Consider the following 16,411-nt stretch of genomic DNA (forward strand, 5'->3'; position numbering starts at 1 on the left):
TGTAGATGCACTCCATTAATCCCATGCATTGGTAGTTAAGTCCTTCTATTACAGGTTTGCAATGCTGTTGTTGTGTCATGGTGCTCATTCTTGACACATTTTATCTTCTTAAAAAAAATTAAGTCCTTCTATTACAGGTTTGCAATGCTGTTGTGTCATGGTGCTCGTTCTTGACACATTTTATCTTCTTCTTAAAAAGAATAAAATTAAGACTTAGAAGAAATATTGCTTGGCAGTGGGTCAGATGAGTACTCTGAAAGTGTAATTTAGCTTTCTGGGCTTTTGGTTTGAAAAAAGGTTTTTCCTAAAATAAGCAAAGCAGGAACCTTTGCAACTGAACTCAAGCATTTCAAAGACCTTGAGAAAGTCTGTGTCAGTAAGGAATTGCCACCTGTAGATAAACAGAGATGGGAAAGGCAAGAGAAAGGAAGCCAAACCCAGCCAAGCCAAGCCAAGAAATGGAAGGCAAAGCAAGGCAAGGCAAGGCCAGAGAAAGCATATCACAGATTGTTGTGAATTCTGTGAGGTTTATTATCTCAACACGTTTGGTATCACAAAGCTGCCAAGTGCAAGATAACTTTCACAGATCTGTCAGGCAGCTGTGTTACAAGCCCTGCCTGCTCATGTCCAGGACTCAGCCGCAGCCAGAGCTCTCCTCTTCTTCAGTCTCCTTAGAGACTGCTGGAGGAAAGTAGGTATGTTGCTAAAGCCATATAATCTCAAAATTCACTGGGGCCAAATGTAGATCTAATCAGGGAGAGAAAGGGGCTCACTAGTGTCCACTTCCCTCTATCCTAGCAGTCCTGCATGCTCTTAAGGTGTATTCTGAATCTCTAGATTTGCTGCCTGCTTGAAATATCTCTCTCTGTGCAATGTTCTTTTGCCTCCCAACAGTCTTCTCCATTTCTTCCATGCATCTCCCCTGCTCCCAGACTTGAATACTGCAGTGGGTACCCTACTGCACCACTTCACTGGTGGAAATATCAATAAAAAACATTTGAGTGATTATTTTCAACAGCAACAAATGAGTTGTCATAGACAAGTACAGAAATAAAATCTTCAGATTATTTATTACCTCTTCACATTAAAAGCAAACTTTGGTTAGATGCTATAAGCCAGATTTTGCAATTGAGAGTCTAATAATTTCCAAAAAACTGGTGTATGCAACACACAAGCATAAAGATTTTCTATGTCATATACTTCTGTATGTTTCCACCTATATTTTTCTACAAATAATGAATGCATAAGAGGCTAATTTCCCCACAAAATACAAAAATGAAAGTGCTTGCTGTAAAAATGCAGACAAACAAGTTTAGCCAGGAGATAACTCTAGTTTAGGAGGGATTAATTTGTTCATTATTATTCTTTACAAACTTTGCAGGAAGCCTGAGAGATAAAAACTGGTCCAAGATCTCTATTTTCACTGTCAGTGATGCTTGTGCAGAATCAAAAAAGAATATATATCTTGGCATGACAGTAAGGCACCAATAGCCCAAGGCTATTCCTTTCCTACACTGATTTCAGTGTGAAAATGGTAGGAAAACCGAAATAATTTTCAAGCTGCTAGAGGGTACTGTCAACTGTGAAAAACAGAAAGACAACTATAAACATAATTATTCAAGTGCACCCTCTGAACTAACAGGAAGATTTTGAAGGGCTAGCACAGAATTTTTAAAACATGCTAAGCAAGACAGATAGTAAATGATTATGGTGGTTTCCACCTTTGCAAAAAATACTTTTACAAAAGAGATATTAAGCAGATTGATTTGGTTCTCAGCAGAATGCATGTGGAGAGTAAGACCTGGGTAAGGGGTAAGTTTTTAACTCCATTTCTTCAGCATCTCTGTTAGATGTTTTGCATAACAGTACCTTCTGAAGAAATTTGCTTGGGATCAAACTCTAAGTATGAATTAAGATTTTACTGGAAAATCGATAGGACTGAAGAATGAATATTTGGTCCTTAGGCATGTAAATGAAGAGGTCATATTCAAAGTATTTTTCCTTTTGTAACATGAAAGTGAAGATTCCCAAAGGATCATTTGTGTGCTGCCACTGGTCTGTGAGCCCCTTCAAAAGGCACATGCCCTGAAAGAAAAAGGTACCCACTGCTATGGTGGCACCTGTTACTGCAGCTGCTGCTCTTCCAGGTGCATGGCAAAAGAGGGCAGTGGAGCACTGTACATTTCAACAGATTAAACTAATGATCCCTGCAGGTCTTTTCTCTACATTTCTTTGCTGCAAAAATTATTACAATACCTAAAAAAGCAATTATGCTGTATTAATAACATCCAGACAGTTTAAACAGAACATATCTTTTGCTTTCACTGAAAATGGCGTTTCTTTCCCAGCGAGCCTTATAATCGATTGACTGAAATTTCATTACTTCCAAATCTCCAGTCACAGGAGGCACTGCATTTTCACCCACTAACAGGATTCTCCATGTTGGTTTCTTTTGCATTATCTCTCACATGCTTTCCAGGGAAGTTTGCATTCCTGCCTGTAACACATCTCTCCGAGTTTAAAACAGCCAACAGTAGTTTAAGTGTCATCTCATGGAATGGGTTTTGTTTCCATTTCTGTATCCCTAACAAGCAACCATGTTAGTTTTAGCCAATGTACCACAGACAGTCATTGCTTATACTGGGTTCTTTCTTAATTGATTAGGCAGTTCTACCTTCTGAATCCTTCCTAAGTGTTTCTAGACTTTGTCTGTACCACATCCATTTCAAAATGTGTTCATTCATGCAATTTTAAACATTTAGCAATCCACTTCAAAATGCGATCATTCATGCAACTTTAAACATTTAGCAACATCATTTTTTGTTCCCATATTTAACAAAAGAGCTTGAAGGTCAAAGGCATCTTCAAACATTTCTAGTTTTACACTGTAATATAACCAAATCTGCAGTTTGGAGTTGCTTTGGTTTTTCAGTTGGAGTCTACGATGATGCTTCCTTTTGCTGGAAGTGGCAGCTCCCACTTCAGTGTAAGCTGACATATATAATATGTTGTTAAAAATAATGACATATTATTTAAGAGGAATGTTCACAGTAAAGAACCCTGCCCTCTCTACCAAACAACCCTCTTTCATCTTGTCAAAAACAGCCTTTAGTCTTCCTTTAAAATGACAAAGGCTTACAGTGTCAATAAACTCCTTGGGATGGCAGTACTCTAACCAGATTTATTAGCAAAGCTCTTACTTTACCGTTATAAGCCAAACTCTGGTACTCAAATGTCATTCATTAAAAAATCTCACTTTTTATTTAATGGCTACAACATGTCAGCACTGTCTCCAGTGTTCCTTTGATGCAAAAAGACAAGGGGATATGGCAAACTTTGATATGCCACATCCAACCTGAAGTTTGAATTATTTATAAATGCTTGGAAAATTACATAAAATGATAGTGTACGATATGCAATCCATTACCACTACATTCTCAGATCAAAACACAGTAATCACCAACATCATTATCTTGTTTCAGAGCAGTTTCAGGGCAGCTCACTGGACTGGGATTACAGAGTCAGTTTATGAGCCTAGCTCTTCCATGGTCCAAGTAGAAAATTCAAGGAAGTGCCCCCAGCCTCCTCAGCCTCAGTTTCCTCTCCTTTATAGCAGGGGGACTAACATCCATCCTTTCTGTAAAGTGTTTGGACATCACGGTGTACGTAGCTTTTGTATGTACAGTACAGAGGCCGGATATTATTTCTGTTATTACAGTTTTTGTTCTATTTTTACAGGGATATTGTATTATTCCTACTGCTACAGTTTTCTGCCTCCAGGGTACTGGGTCTTGAGCAAACTCAAATGCAGGCTGGTCAAAGTCGACTGCTGTTTACATTTGAAAAATATTTTAGAAGTGTAAGACCATCCTTTCCACACCAGTGCACTTAAACGTACAGAAAAATCAATAATTTTCTCTATAACTGACTAGGCTTTTTCCAGTAGGTCTTGCACAGTGAAAAAGGTATAAACCACCCTCAAATATAAACAGAAAAAAACTTGCAATAGTGCTAACTGCGCAAAAGTGGATTTTTTTTTTTTTTTTTTTTTTTTTTTTTTTTTTTTTTTTTTTTGTGAGATGCTTACAGAAATACTTTTATGCTTTGGTTAACTCCCTGAGACAGAAAACCTTTCTTAAAGGAAAAAGTATTGTTTAGTCTTTACTTTTATTTATTCATTTTGTCCTTGACTAAGTAATAAAGCAGTATTATATTGCATTTTAGATTTCAAGCAATCTAAAACTAACTCCTCCTTTCTCCTCTCCTTAAGTACTCTTAATTTCCTGATATAGGTTTCTGTACACATATGCCTTTAGATTTCTTTTTAATATAAAAACTATATATTAAGATTTTATCATTTGCATTTTATACCAAATAATAAAATTCATATAAAGATAGATAGACAGACAGATAGATAGACAGACAGAGAGATAGAGAGAGAGATAGATAGATAGATAGTAGATATACACACATTCAAAAAACTAAGAGCTGAGCAAGTTCAAGTCAGGGGAAAATCAAGTGACTTTCCAAATCTCTGAGTTGGTTATAACACCACAGAGTTTCTATGCTGCTACAGCACCAAAATAAGGGCATACCACAAATGAAAGCCTGAAAGAGAGAATCCTTTACCCAAGGTGCTGAGTAGAAAAGGAGACAGACCTGGGTGGACCACCATCTCGACCAGAGATGAAGCCCATCCAGAAAGTTAATTCGGAAGCGCCTTTAATTTGCAAAGGGGTTTATTTCCATTCTCACTCCTGTTGGCATAAGTGTAATGAAAGGCCAGAGAAACTTCACACTGTCAGGAGTTCCAGGAGCTGCTTTTGCAAACCAAGTGGTTTCACCCTTCATTTCTGGGACACCGACCCAGCTCATAAACTGTGTAACAAACTGTAATAGGCCAGAGAAACTTCACACTGTCAGGAGTTCCAGGAGCTGCTTTTGCAAACCAAGTGGTTTCACCCTGATTTCTGGGGCACAGACCCAGCTCATAAACTGCATAACAAACTGTAAAGAACTGTGACCTAAAGTTAAGCAAAACAAGGAAATCAACATGAGTTTGGTGGTAATAGGCAAATAAAGTGACCACTTGCAATTCAAGCATCACTGGTAATAAATGTGTGCACGTATGTGTGTTTGTATAACACCTCTTTTAATTCCTGATAATAAATCCTCTTGGTGCAAACCTTAATGTAACAGATATTACACAGAATGCTTTGAAAACCAGAACCATTATAACTGGTAAAAAAGAAACCAACAAAATGCAGGAAAGTAGAAGGATTTACATGCGGGTTTAAATTTTTTAAAAATTGACTTTTCACACACAGGAAAAAACAAAATTAAGCTTTCCTTAGCAAGGACCATTATTCAAAGGACAAATTATTCTGGCCCACAAGTACCATCTGCTACTATTACAGCAAGGGAATGAAAAATGTAGTCACTTTCTGCTGTGAAAGTGCTTATTCTCCTCTCTTGTGATGCTCAGAGGTGATGATAATTTTGCATTTTTCAGTCTGTCCCCTATCAGGGCACAAAACCTGCTGCCCACACAGGAGAAAGGAAATCCAGCACAGGTTTCTAGCAGAACAGCTCTGAGGGGAGGAGGATGAGGCTGATAGGTGGCTATAGGGCTGCATGTTAGGATAAAAAAGTGTGCAGAGATTGTGTTGGAACTGAAATCAAGCAGTAGACACCATCCAGCCAGTTATGAAAGCAACATTACACTCTTACCACAAAAGAGCTCTGCAACTACCTGCTAACTGAAATGGTAAGAGAAAAATAAATGGATTTCACAGTTTAAGCAACTGCTCTACTCATACAAATGTAGGTCAAAAAGAAATGAAGTTACAGTTCTAGTGCAGAACTCACAGGACTACAAAAGAAAGGTTATTCATAAGCTTAATTCAAACAACAGCTATCTAAAAAACGGCAAATTAAGAAATGCATTTTGCTTCACAGACCAGAATGTCATTTAATTAAATATCCAATAAACAGATAGCTAAATGCACATGCGGGGTCACATCATCATGTTGTTTGATAAGGCACATCACTCTAAACATTGTATTGTGCATCTGAGCTTGTTTCCTAGACTGCACCAAAGAGTGACTGCCACAATACAGCATGTCCTGATGTCACAGCCCTGCAGGTCCACTCCTTGCCAGCCTCTGTCAGGGTAGACTCTTCTGTCTTCAAAGTGCCTCTCCACATGAGGAATGCACCTGGGAATGTCACTCCCCAGAGGATTTGCCTGACATCCATCCATCCATCCCTGCATCCATCCATCCATCCATCTTCCATCCATCAATCCATGCTATACTGTATATTAATCTTTTCTTCCAGCTACTAGCAAGGTATCCTGCAAAACTTTTCCCACCCACATGGCGCATCTACCACTGGTACATCCCATCCAGGATGCTGCCTTTCAGTGAACCCCCCTACCTTGCTGAATTTCAAGAGGCTTTAAGTTATTTTTACAGTTATCACAAGAGACATTTCATTTCTCTAGTCATCCAGAGGACCACAAGAAGTCTAGATTGCCTAGCTGACATTCATAAAACAGTAGCAGAATATCCATAAGCTTATCCAAGAGTGACTCCATTTTGGTTCATACAGAGGCTCTCAGGAGTGCTGATTCTTTCACTTTCTTTCAAGAAATCTGCTGAACCAAAGGCACACATTACATAGCTATACTTCTCAACCATATATCATGAACTTCTATTTCACAAGATAACAGTTTGCCTTTTAATTTAGCAGCATTTTGTATAGAACACATATTACACATTAATCGGTGCTACTAGTTTTAAGTTCTGTGTATTATATCAATCACTGCCAAATCAGCTTAAAAAACGTACGTGGCTACACAGGCTGAAGAGTGACAAAGGTGGCTGGATGTCATCCCAGCTGCATCCCTTACTTGGTTGCTACTTTCTGCAGCCTGAAGAAGGACTCCAACTGTTTATTAACGCCTATATGTATCCTCAGAACCAACGCCTGTGCTAACAGAAATTGGCACCACTCCACTGAAGTCAGCTGAATGTTTGTAACAAATGAACAGCTCCTCCACAGCAAGCAAAATTCTGCTTTCCTTTATGTATCATCCCACATGCCCATAGGATTTTGCCTTCGTGATTAAAAGAGAATGACTCACAATAGTGGCTGCAGTGTCTTCCAAGCCAGTCCCAGCTTTGTCTGTTGTGCTCTACCCTCCTTCCAGCTGACCTTGTTTGTGTGGCCAAAAAGAGAAGAAACCCTTAGCTGATTGTGGGAAATGGATAATATAATAGATAGTATAGTAGTAATAGAAATAGTATAGATAACACTATTTCATAATACCATTACATGTTTATCCTTGGAATTCACAGCACTTCCAACATGCAGTCTCAAACTAAACTAATTTGGTGTCAATGTCTTGTTCCTGGGGCAGGAACAGTCAAAACACTTAATTCCTAAAGTCAGCAGCAGGTTCATAGAAGTCTGAAATAAACAGATTACATATACTACCTATTCACCTGAATACTGTGTAATATTTTAAAAAGGGAATTGTCATGTGAATTTAATAGACAATACAGAACCTTACAGCTTCATACATAATTTAGTTTTAGAACTAAGAGAGCTTTCATGAACTCAAGTAAAAAGCAAGTTTTCTCTTCCACTTTTAATTTAAAATCTCTCCAGGCTTGTAAGCCCACATGAGAGAAAAAATTAACGTCACTTCAGAATTCTCAAAAATAGCAGTTTATGCATTCAAATATGTAAGTTTTTTTTCCTAGGCTCAAAATGTTTTCATCATTTTTTGATACATCTCCAAGCAAAAAAACAACAACTGAGGTATAGAAATGTGGCTTTTCATGTGTTTAATAAGGTGGGGGGTGGCAGTGAGCCTGTATACTAACATGAGAGAATCACTGTTTAAACCCCTGACAACAGATGCACTGCAGCTCTCATTTACCTTGGATTTGCACTGAAAATAATTACTCTTGATAGCTCAATCTTGCAAATTTGGAGTACACTTAGGTGTATGATGAAATGTCAGAATAAAGGGGACCCACCATCACCTTGTGCAGCTTCCCTGAGTCTGCCCACCATCCAGTCGGACAGGCAGGTACTGCAGCACAGCTTGGAGCACTGAGGAAAAGGCTTTTTCTACCTGGGAAGGAAAGGAACAATGCCCTTTTGCATTAAGTGCCTTTTTCTCTAGTTGGTAATCTGCTTTCCACCTAAATATAAGCTGTGAGTAGCCTAGGTATGAGATGACAGGTTTGGTGTTGAAGCATGCCATTCCCATGAGATTGCTTTTTTCTTCAAAGCCACAGTTCACATTTATAAGCCAGGCAGTACCTGAAAATCCTACAGTACCAAATACCTGTGTGGCCATGACAGTTAATGTGACAGGCTTTGTAAAGCTGAAGACAAACATAAAGATAAAAACTGGACCAGATTACAGAAAAAATTACACTATACAAGAGTATGCCCAGAATGTTTATATTGTAGTCAGAGCGATGTAACTGAATTCATTTATAGTTCCTAGAAATGTGCTGGAGTCCCCACAGAGGTGTTAGAATTAAGCAGGCTATAAGTATATTGCAATTTTTGTCTTCAACCTTCAGGCCACTGTGATCTGTGAAGGCTTCATCCTCCACATATGAGCACAGTGATCATTCTGCTCTAGTGGTGCACTGCCAGGTTCCACTTCAGCTCCTCACCTCACCATATCAAGGAGTATTGCATCGGATAGGAACTGTAGATGTGAAATGCAAGGAATGATTAGGATTACTGGGAACAGATTCCCACTTAGTTTCAGTCCCAGTTCTGTGCCTCTATCCTTTTGGTTTACCTGTCTAGCACATATTAAGAGTTAAGGAAAGAGTGCATAACATAAAGGGCCAGTGCTCATTCCCATAGAAGACTCAAGAATATATGCTTGATAGGATCATACAATCCTAGGATAGTTCAAGTTGGAAGGTACCTCAGAAGGTTTCAGAAAGTAGGGCCAGCTTTGAGGTCAGTCGATGTTGCTCAAGGGGTCTTAAAAACCCCCACAGACAAAGACTACTCAACTCCAGCTCTGGAGGCTTCAGTGCAGAAAAGACATGGACCTGCTGGAGCAGGTCCAGAGGAGGGGACACAGGAGCATATCACCAGGGAACGGGCAGCGTAACACCTCTGCTATAACAGACTGAGAGATGGGCTTTTCAGCCTGGAGAAGAGAAGATTCTGGGGAGAGTTTATAGCAGTTTTCCAGTACCTAAAGGGGGCTACAAGAAAGCTGGAGAAGGACTTTTTACAAGGGCATGCAGTGAGAGGAAAAGGCTTAAAACTGAAAGAGGTTTAGATTTAGAGACGTTTAGATTTAGAAAGGTTTCGATTAGATTTTAGGAATAAATTCTTTACTGTGCAGATGGTAAAAAAAAGACTACTTGTCCAGAGAAAGCAACTGCTTGTCCAGAGAAACTGTGGATACCCCATTCCTTGAAGTATTCAAGGTGAGGCTGGATGAGGCTTTGTGTAATCTGATCTAGTGGAAGGAGCTTCTGAACAAATTCAAACACAAAAAGGAAGCCCTCAGAGGAAGCAAGCACATGAGCACATTGCCAACTCATGTACCTAACAAAACATTTACAGGGTTCCTCAGTTTTCCCATGTCCTGGGAAACCACCTTCTGGAGAGAAGCCACATTTTCCTTAGTCTTCCTTTTATAACCCACATACCTATTGAATCAGTTTTTTGTTGCCCTTGATATTCCCATCCAGATTTAATTCTGTCGGGGCTTTACCTTACCAAACCCTATCCCCAGCTGCTTGGGCAATCTCACTGTACTCCTCTCAAGCTATCTATCATTGCTTCCATTCTCTGCAGGCTTCCTTTCTGTGTCTGAGTTTGGCCAGGGACTCCTTGTTAATCCACGTAGGCCACCTGGCATTTTTGCCTGACTTTGTTTTTGGGATACATTGTTCTTGGTCTTGGAAGAGGCAATCCTTGAGCATCAACCCGTTTTATTGGGCCCCTCTTCCCCCCAGGGCTTTATCCCACAGTACTCTACCTAGCAGATCCCTGATCTCTAGCCTGACAAGCAGGGTATAGAGCTAGCCGTGCTCCCTCCACACTGACCTAAGGATCTTAAACTTCACTGTTTCATGGTCACTGCAGCCAAGTTGAATTATGCTGTATCAGTCACTAGAAACACATACTGATGTCCTTCTGTGTGTTCAGTGTCCCCCTTTTATCTTCACTGATACCAAGACTTCATTAAACTGCTATTGTACCTCTTAAGCGTGTCAGAATGGTGCTGCAGCAGAAAATAAAAACAAGTCATTAGAATGGAGATTAGCGGCAAACTCATTTTTAAGCCCATTTGTATACACATATCTCACAAGGGAGGTGATGATAGTATGTTCAGGAGTGCATTAATCATAAGAACTATATAAGAAACACACAGTGCAGATTACCTAACTATGTCATATACAGTGTCTGTGAAGAGCACAACTTAATGAAGACCTTGTTTAATTTTTGCTGTAGGTATCATGATGACTTTGCTGGGTATCCATTTAATAGGGTTCAAAACAGTCAAAACTCACCACTGAAATGGATAGCAATAGAAAATAAAATTTTCTCCATGAGTTCAGCTTTACCCCAATATGCAATTAATACAGAAGAGGCTATTCATACAAAACGCACTTTTTTCCCCCTAGCCCTTGGTAATACATTGCTGTATTTCATGCAAACCAAAACATTTTCTTACTCAGGTGTTACATAAAATATCATAATACCCAAAAAGCATCATAATCCTGCAGCAGGTTTCACTGTGAATAAGTTTCAACACTCATTACTTCAGGAGGATTCTTTCATCTTTTGCACTTAAAAACATAAATACAGAAGATTTATTACATCAAAGAGTTTTACACTTGTACTTTTGCAAGAAGATGTTGGCTATTACTGGTTTGAGCCAAAATATTACAGTTCTGCTATATTTTCTCTGAGATATTCTTTTCTCACGTATATTTCTTGGTCATAATAGGTTAATTGCTTAATAGGATTTTTCCCTGTTAAGTAGCGACTTTGTCTCTTTGAGGTCAATGGAAAACACAAGACATAAAATCTATTTGTTATTAATGTATTTCTTCCAGCCCACATAACCAGATTTTTTTTTTCCAAAGTGAATGGAGCAGTAGCATTTTCTTTATAAAATGATTCATTTATAACCCCAATATTCAACATCACTCATCTGTGATCATCGAGTCCTCAAGAAAACATCTGCAAAACTATCTGGTTTTCAAGTAAATTCCAACTGGGCATTAATAGTCAAGTTTCAAGGAAAAAGGAAAAAAAAAGTTAATGTAAAGATTCTCAACTTCCTCTAGAGTTGTAAATTTCTAATTTGATGACACAGATTGTGCAAATGTATATACATATATACAGGCATATGTATGCATGTATATTTATATGTACATACAGTTTCTGTACAGGAAAGTGGCAATTTTCATGCTCTAAGCTTCTCATTTTCCTTCACATTTGTGCCACTTCTTAAAATTTGAACACACTGGAGTCTCTCTTCTACTGCCTTGATATAACACTCTTTCTTTTCCCAAACGTTTGTCTTTCTTCATCAATCACAAGCATTTTTTCCATATCTTTTTCACAACTGTAATCCACATTCAAACTACGCTCTACAATGAAATATAGAATGTCTGAATGTCACCTTATTGGTGTCCTTTACGTATGATTTAATGACTTGTGAAAACACCAGTAAATATCTTTAGTATTCCAAAGTAATATATCAAAACATTCAAAATAAGAATGCAATTCTCAACAGCTGACAGTGTTATGAGCCTCTCCAAGCTAAAGCTGACATTTTCTCATTCAGGTCAAATTTTAAAAGTTATCAGAATGCCTCTAAGAAGAGCAGATGCTGCTATGCAACTACATATACCATACCAGCAATGCATATTAAAAGTAACCAGTAATTTTTTTAAGATATTTTAATAGATATTAGGATATTTCATCAGAAAAACTAGCTTAATGTAGAACAAATAAGCAAGTGTGTGCTGCTTTCCAACACACTCATCATTTGGTCAGCCCACTTCAGGAAAATCAATCCGTGCAGTTTGTCTACAAACCGCATTACGCACTAAGTCACAGTTCAGAGGATTAATGCTTAGAAGGAAAAGGAGAAAACACTCATGCATCAAAGAAAAACTGGGGGAAAAGTCATCCATTGAGAAACAGCAGTGGAACTTTCCTGTATGTTTGAGTGTCCAATTGCAGCCCTGATGTGCCACGCAGCAGGGAGGGAGCAGTCAGGCTCATCGTACCCGGAGCAGAGATGGACCTTTAGGTGAGGAGCAAAAAAAGCCTGTTTTTCATGACTCCCTTACACCACCTTTTCAATAACTCCTTACACACAGAGTTTATATGAACATTACCAAAGACTGTTACTCTAGCCAAGCAAGAAGCAAGATATGGCCTGCTCACACTGCAGGTTTAATACACTTGTTACAGTGACACTGTATTCCCTAATACTGCCCCCAAATCTGTCATTTAAAGAGCCCTGCCAGTTTCAAGTGTTAGACCTGTGACATCAATTATAAAATTAATCCAAACCATCCCACCTCTGAGCTGCTTATAAACACACAAATTGGGCCAAATGCTTGTCACATTCCCAGTAATCTAAGGCTCACAGATTTTAAGACTGCGAGGAACAACTACAAAATCATCACCTTGCATAGAACAGACAGCAGAAAATCAGTCCGAGACTGGGCCCTCCAACAAATGGGGCTGGAGCTGCAAAGCTATGTGTCCTGCCTTACAGCAGCCTGAAAGCTCTCTGCTTTACACTCACCTGAAGGGGAAAAAGTATAGCTGAGCACTTGGATGACACAAGGACATCTCGAGGATGCAGCACTGTCCATCCCTGGACCTCAGCTAACCTTTCATCTCGGCGGAGACCCTCCTATGCTGGAATCATCTTCAATGCTCATTTTAAGCCTGTTTCAGGGAAGTGGTATAAGATGCACAGAGGGCACACCAGAAAGACACTGATTCTTATTAATCCATTTTATAAGGAAGAAAATAGAAAATAAGCTAATCCGTGATTTTTATTGCCTGGTTACTCTTCTTAGCTGCCACATACAGAAAATATTTAATAAATTTGCAGGGAATTTGCCTGACTAGGAATTGAGTAAAGAATGACTTATCCAGAAACATACTGCATGTTTAAGTTTGATGTGACAAGATCCCTAGAACCATGATATAGCACAGTACCTTGCAGTAGGAATTAATCCATAAAATTCATTAGACTTCTGCTGATGAAGCAGTGGAAACTTCACAGTCTTATTCCACACAAAAAAAAAAAAAAAAAGGCAAAGATTTGAAATATCTTTTAACACAGTTTTTGAACAGTCCATTAAATAGCTTTTGGACTAAAAACTTACTTTCAGATCATGAAATTACTAATTTTTGTAACAGGGTAAAAAATTTCTCTTGGCTTAAGTAAAAAAAAACCACAACAACAACTTGCCTTTGCTTCAAACAAAAGCACTACTCATGATGTTTCAACCTGTCTTCTCGCAAAAAACACTTACAGGTGATCTATATCTACCTGATGCACTGCATCTCAGTCACAGGTGATATTTCAGAGCTCACCTTTGAAACACTCCCATACATTAAGAGAGAGCAAGATGGGGAAAATTGTTGAGTTGGGGCATGAGCACAAACACTAAAGAGAAATATAATCACCACCAAATTCTGAGCAAACAAGTAAATAATTACAAAAATAAGGTCTCTAGGTATTCCACGGTAATCAAATCTACCCTTTTTACTGTTTTAATACCTCAACTTTAGTAACATCATGCTGTTACAAATTCACATGCTAATCTGCCAAGATATTTCTGACTCTGTCAAACTCAACTGCAAAATTCCACACACCACCGGGCAAGGCCAGGATATCATTCCCTTCTATGAGGCATTGCAGCAATAGGAAAAGGTGTGTTTCAGATCTTTAGGGTTTTACATTTGCTAATACACGATAATGAACCCACAGAATACTGAACTAAAGCCAACACATCTGTGACTACAACTACAAATCAAATTCAATACTGCTAATCATTGCTCTGCTTATTTTTCAGGCTGGTAAATACCCATTAGATTGTATGCAAATCTTATATGTATATTTATATATAAATACATATATATTCACCTTATTTAGAATTAAAACAGGTATTTAAAAAAAATTCTACATCTTGTCTCCTAAAAACAATATGCTTAAACGAATAATGAGCCAGCTGGGAACACTAACAATCAGACAATAACTGAAGGGACTGTTTCATGGTTTCTACAATTATTAAGTTGATTAATGTCAGTTATGATGGGTTGCACAAAATGTTTGGTCATATCAACACTTCAGATATTTAATCATCCACACACATATCTCTTGATATTTAAAGATTTCTGAAAGCCACATTAATTTGCCACATTTCATACAGTTCTATAAATAACAGTTTGGTTTACTGTGAAATAATTAACACTAAATGGCAAAGCCTCTATAACTGTCTCACCCGCTAGCTCCTGCCAGCTGGGAGAGGGGCAGAAGGTGCGCTCTGTTGTTAATTCGGAAGGGAACATGTGACAAAACCTGACATGTCAGAGTGTGAAGAGATTTTTGCCACTTTGGTAAAAAAAAGTGTACTGACTGGAGGGGAAAAAAAAAAAAGATGAAGAAGACTTGGAGGTTGTTTTATTTCCACATCATTACATAGATAAGGGAAACAGAGCTATAGCCATTTTTAAATGTCTGTAAGTTTCCCCCTCCTCCTCCCTCTTCCCTTGCTGCTCAGAGCTGTTGAGTAACAGACATTTCAGAGCGTGCATGGGGGAAGTAAACAAATGCATTGCTACTGTAGTTGCAGGGCAAAGAAACATTGATGTCACTGCTGTTATAATCACATCAGTAGCGTGTGTTAACGGTAATGTCATGTTTGATCAACTAGTCAGGTCAAAAGCCCATCAAAATACAGTCTGAACAGAAGCACAAACCAAAATGCCAAGAGAATCACCTTCCGAACAGTTCCCTCCGCATACAGACCCCTGTTGCAGAGGTGAGCTTTCGGTCACCAACACTCAATGTCAAATCACCCCGAATCACACAATTACACTTTACAGTTGGCTGGGTCCCTGTTCCCCTGCTTGAAATGTGAATTTGATGTTTCACCTCTTCCCCACTGTTTACAGGCACCCACACCCTGCGGCACCCGAATACATCCCGCCAGGGATAACGCACGCAGCTGGAGTTTGCTCCTATTCCTGACAGCTTGCCTGTCAAGGACAGAAACAGTTACAGCCCAAGTGTTCGGGACCATTTTTCTTCCAGCAGGTCTTTTCCACTTCAAACGTAATGTGTTGCTGTCTCTCCGCTTCAGCACAGGGTATTCAGTACAACCAAACAGTAAGAGCAGAAATAGCCAACAACAAATTCTCTCAGGTGGGAAAACGGCTGGGCAGGATACATCCCCTCTTGTGTCCCAACAAGTCAGCATGTACATGTTCGTCAATTGTGTACTTTTGATCAACATTTTCTGAAATTGCCCAGCTCGAGCATGTGGTAAACCGTTGAGTGTTAACCCTTTTACAGAGCGTAGCACGTACGAAATGCAGTGTCAGTGAGACCAGACACGGAGTGCTACCATCCAGAACTTCCCATGCACATTTTTCTGTCATCTCCCCCACTTCCTTCCATCAACCTGGCCCTAGAAAGGAGAAACTCATCCTGTTTCACATCCCCTCCCCGAAGTCTGCCTGCTGGCACCAGCCGGATACCTGACATCTTCCCTTAATTTTCTGTAACTTCCCGATTTGCCCCTGGACTGATGAAGCATTGACTTTCCCCCACCCCCTGGGCTCACCTTTTAGGTCTGCCTGGCGGCGCAGCCACCGCCTGCATACCAATGTGGGGCCGCAAAGGCAGCGCGGCGGCCGCCCTCCGGCACCCGCACCGCGCCGGCCGCTCCCGCGGGCGCGCTGCCTTTTGCGCGTTGTCCCCTCGAAAAATTTAAAACGGGGGGACATGGGGACGGGGACAGGCACAATTTATCCCGGCCAGCAGGACTGGTCCTGCTTGTCCCCAAGGGACACGCATGCCTGCGTGCAGCAGGCGCTCAGGCACGCACATCCACGGGTGTGTGTGTACGCGGCGCCTGTGCCACATCCATGTGCGTGCGTGTGCGAGTGTGTGTGTTTGTGTGTGTGTGTGTGCGAGGGGAGGGGAGCGGAGCGGGAGGGGAGCGGAGCGGGAGGGGAGGGAAGCAGCCCCGCCGCACCCGCGCATCCCCCGCGCCGCGGAGAGCGGAGACTCACCGGGTCACCCTGGTCTCTGAAGGTCAAGCTCAGGTTGGTTTCTTGATCGCAGTTGTCCTCCGGGCTC

Source organism: Pyrgilauda ruficollis, unplaced genomic scaffold (assembly GCF_017590135.1).
Source record: "Pyrgilauda ruficollis isolate IOZ18807 unplaced genomic scaffold, ASM1759013v1 scaffold22, whole genome shotgun sequence".
NCBI lineage: Eukaryota > Metazoa > Chordata > Aves > Passeriformes > Passeridae > Pyrgilauda > Pyrgilauda ruficollis.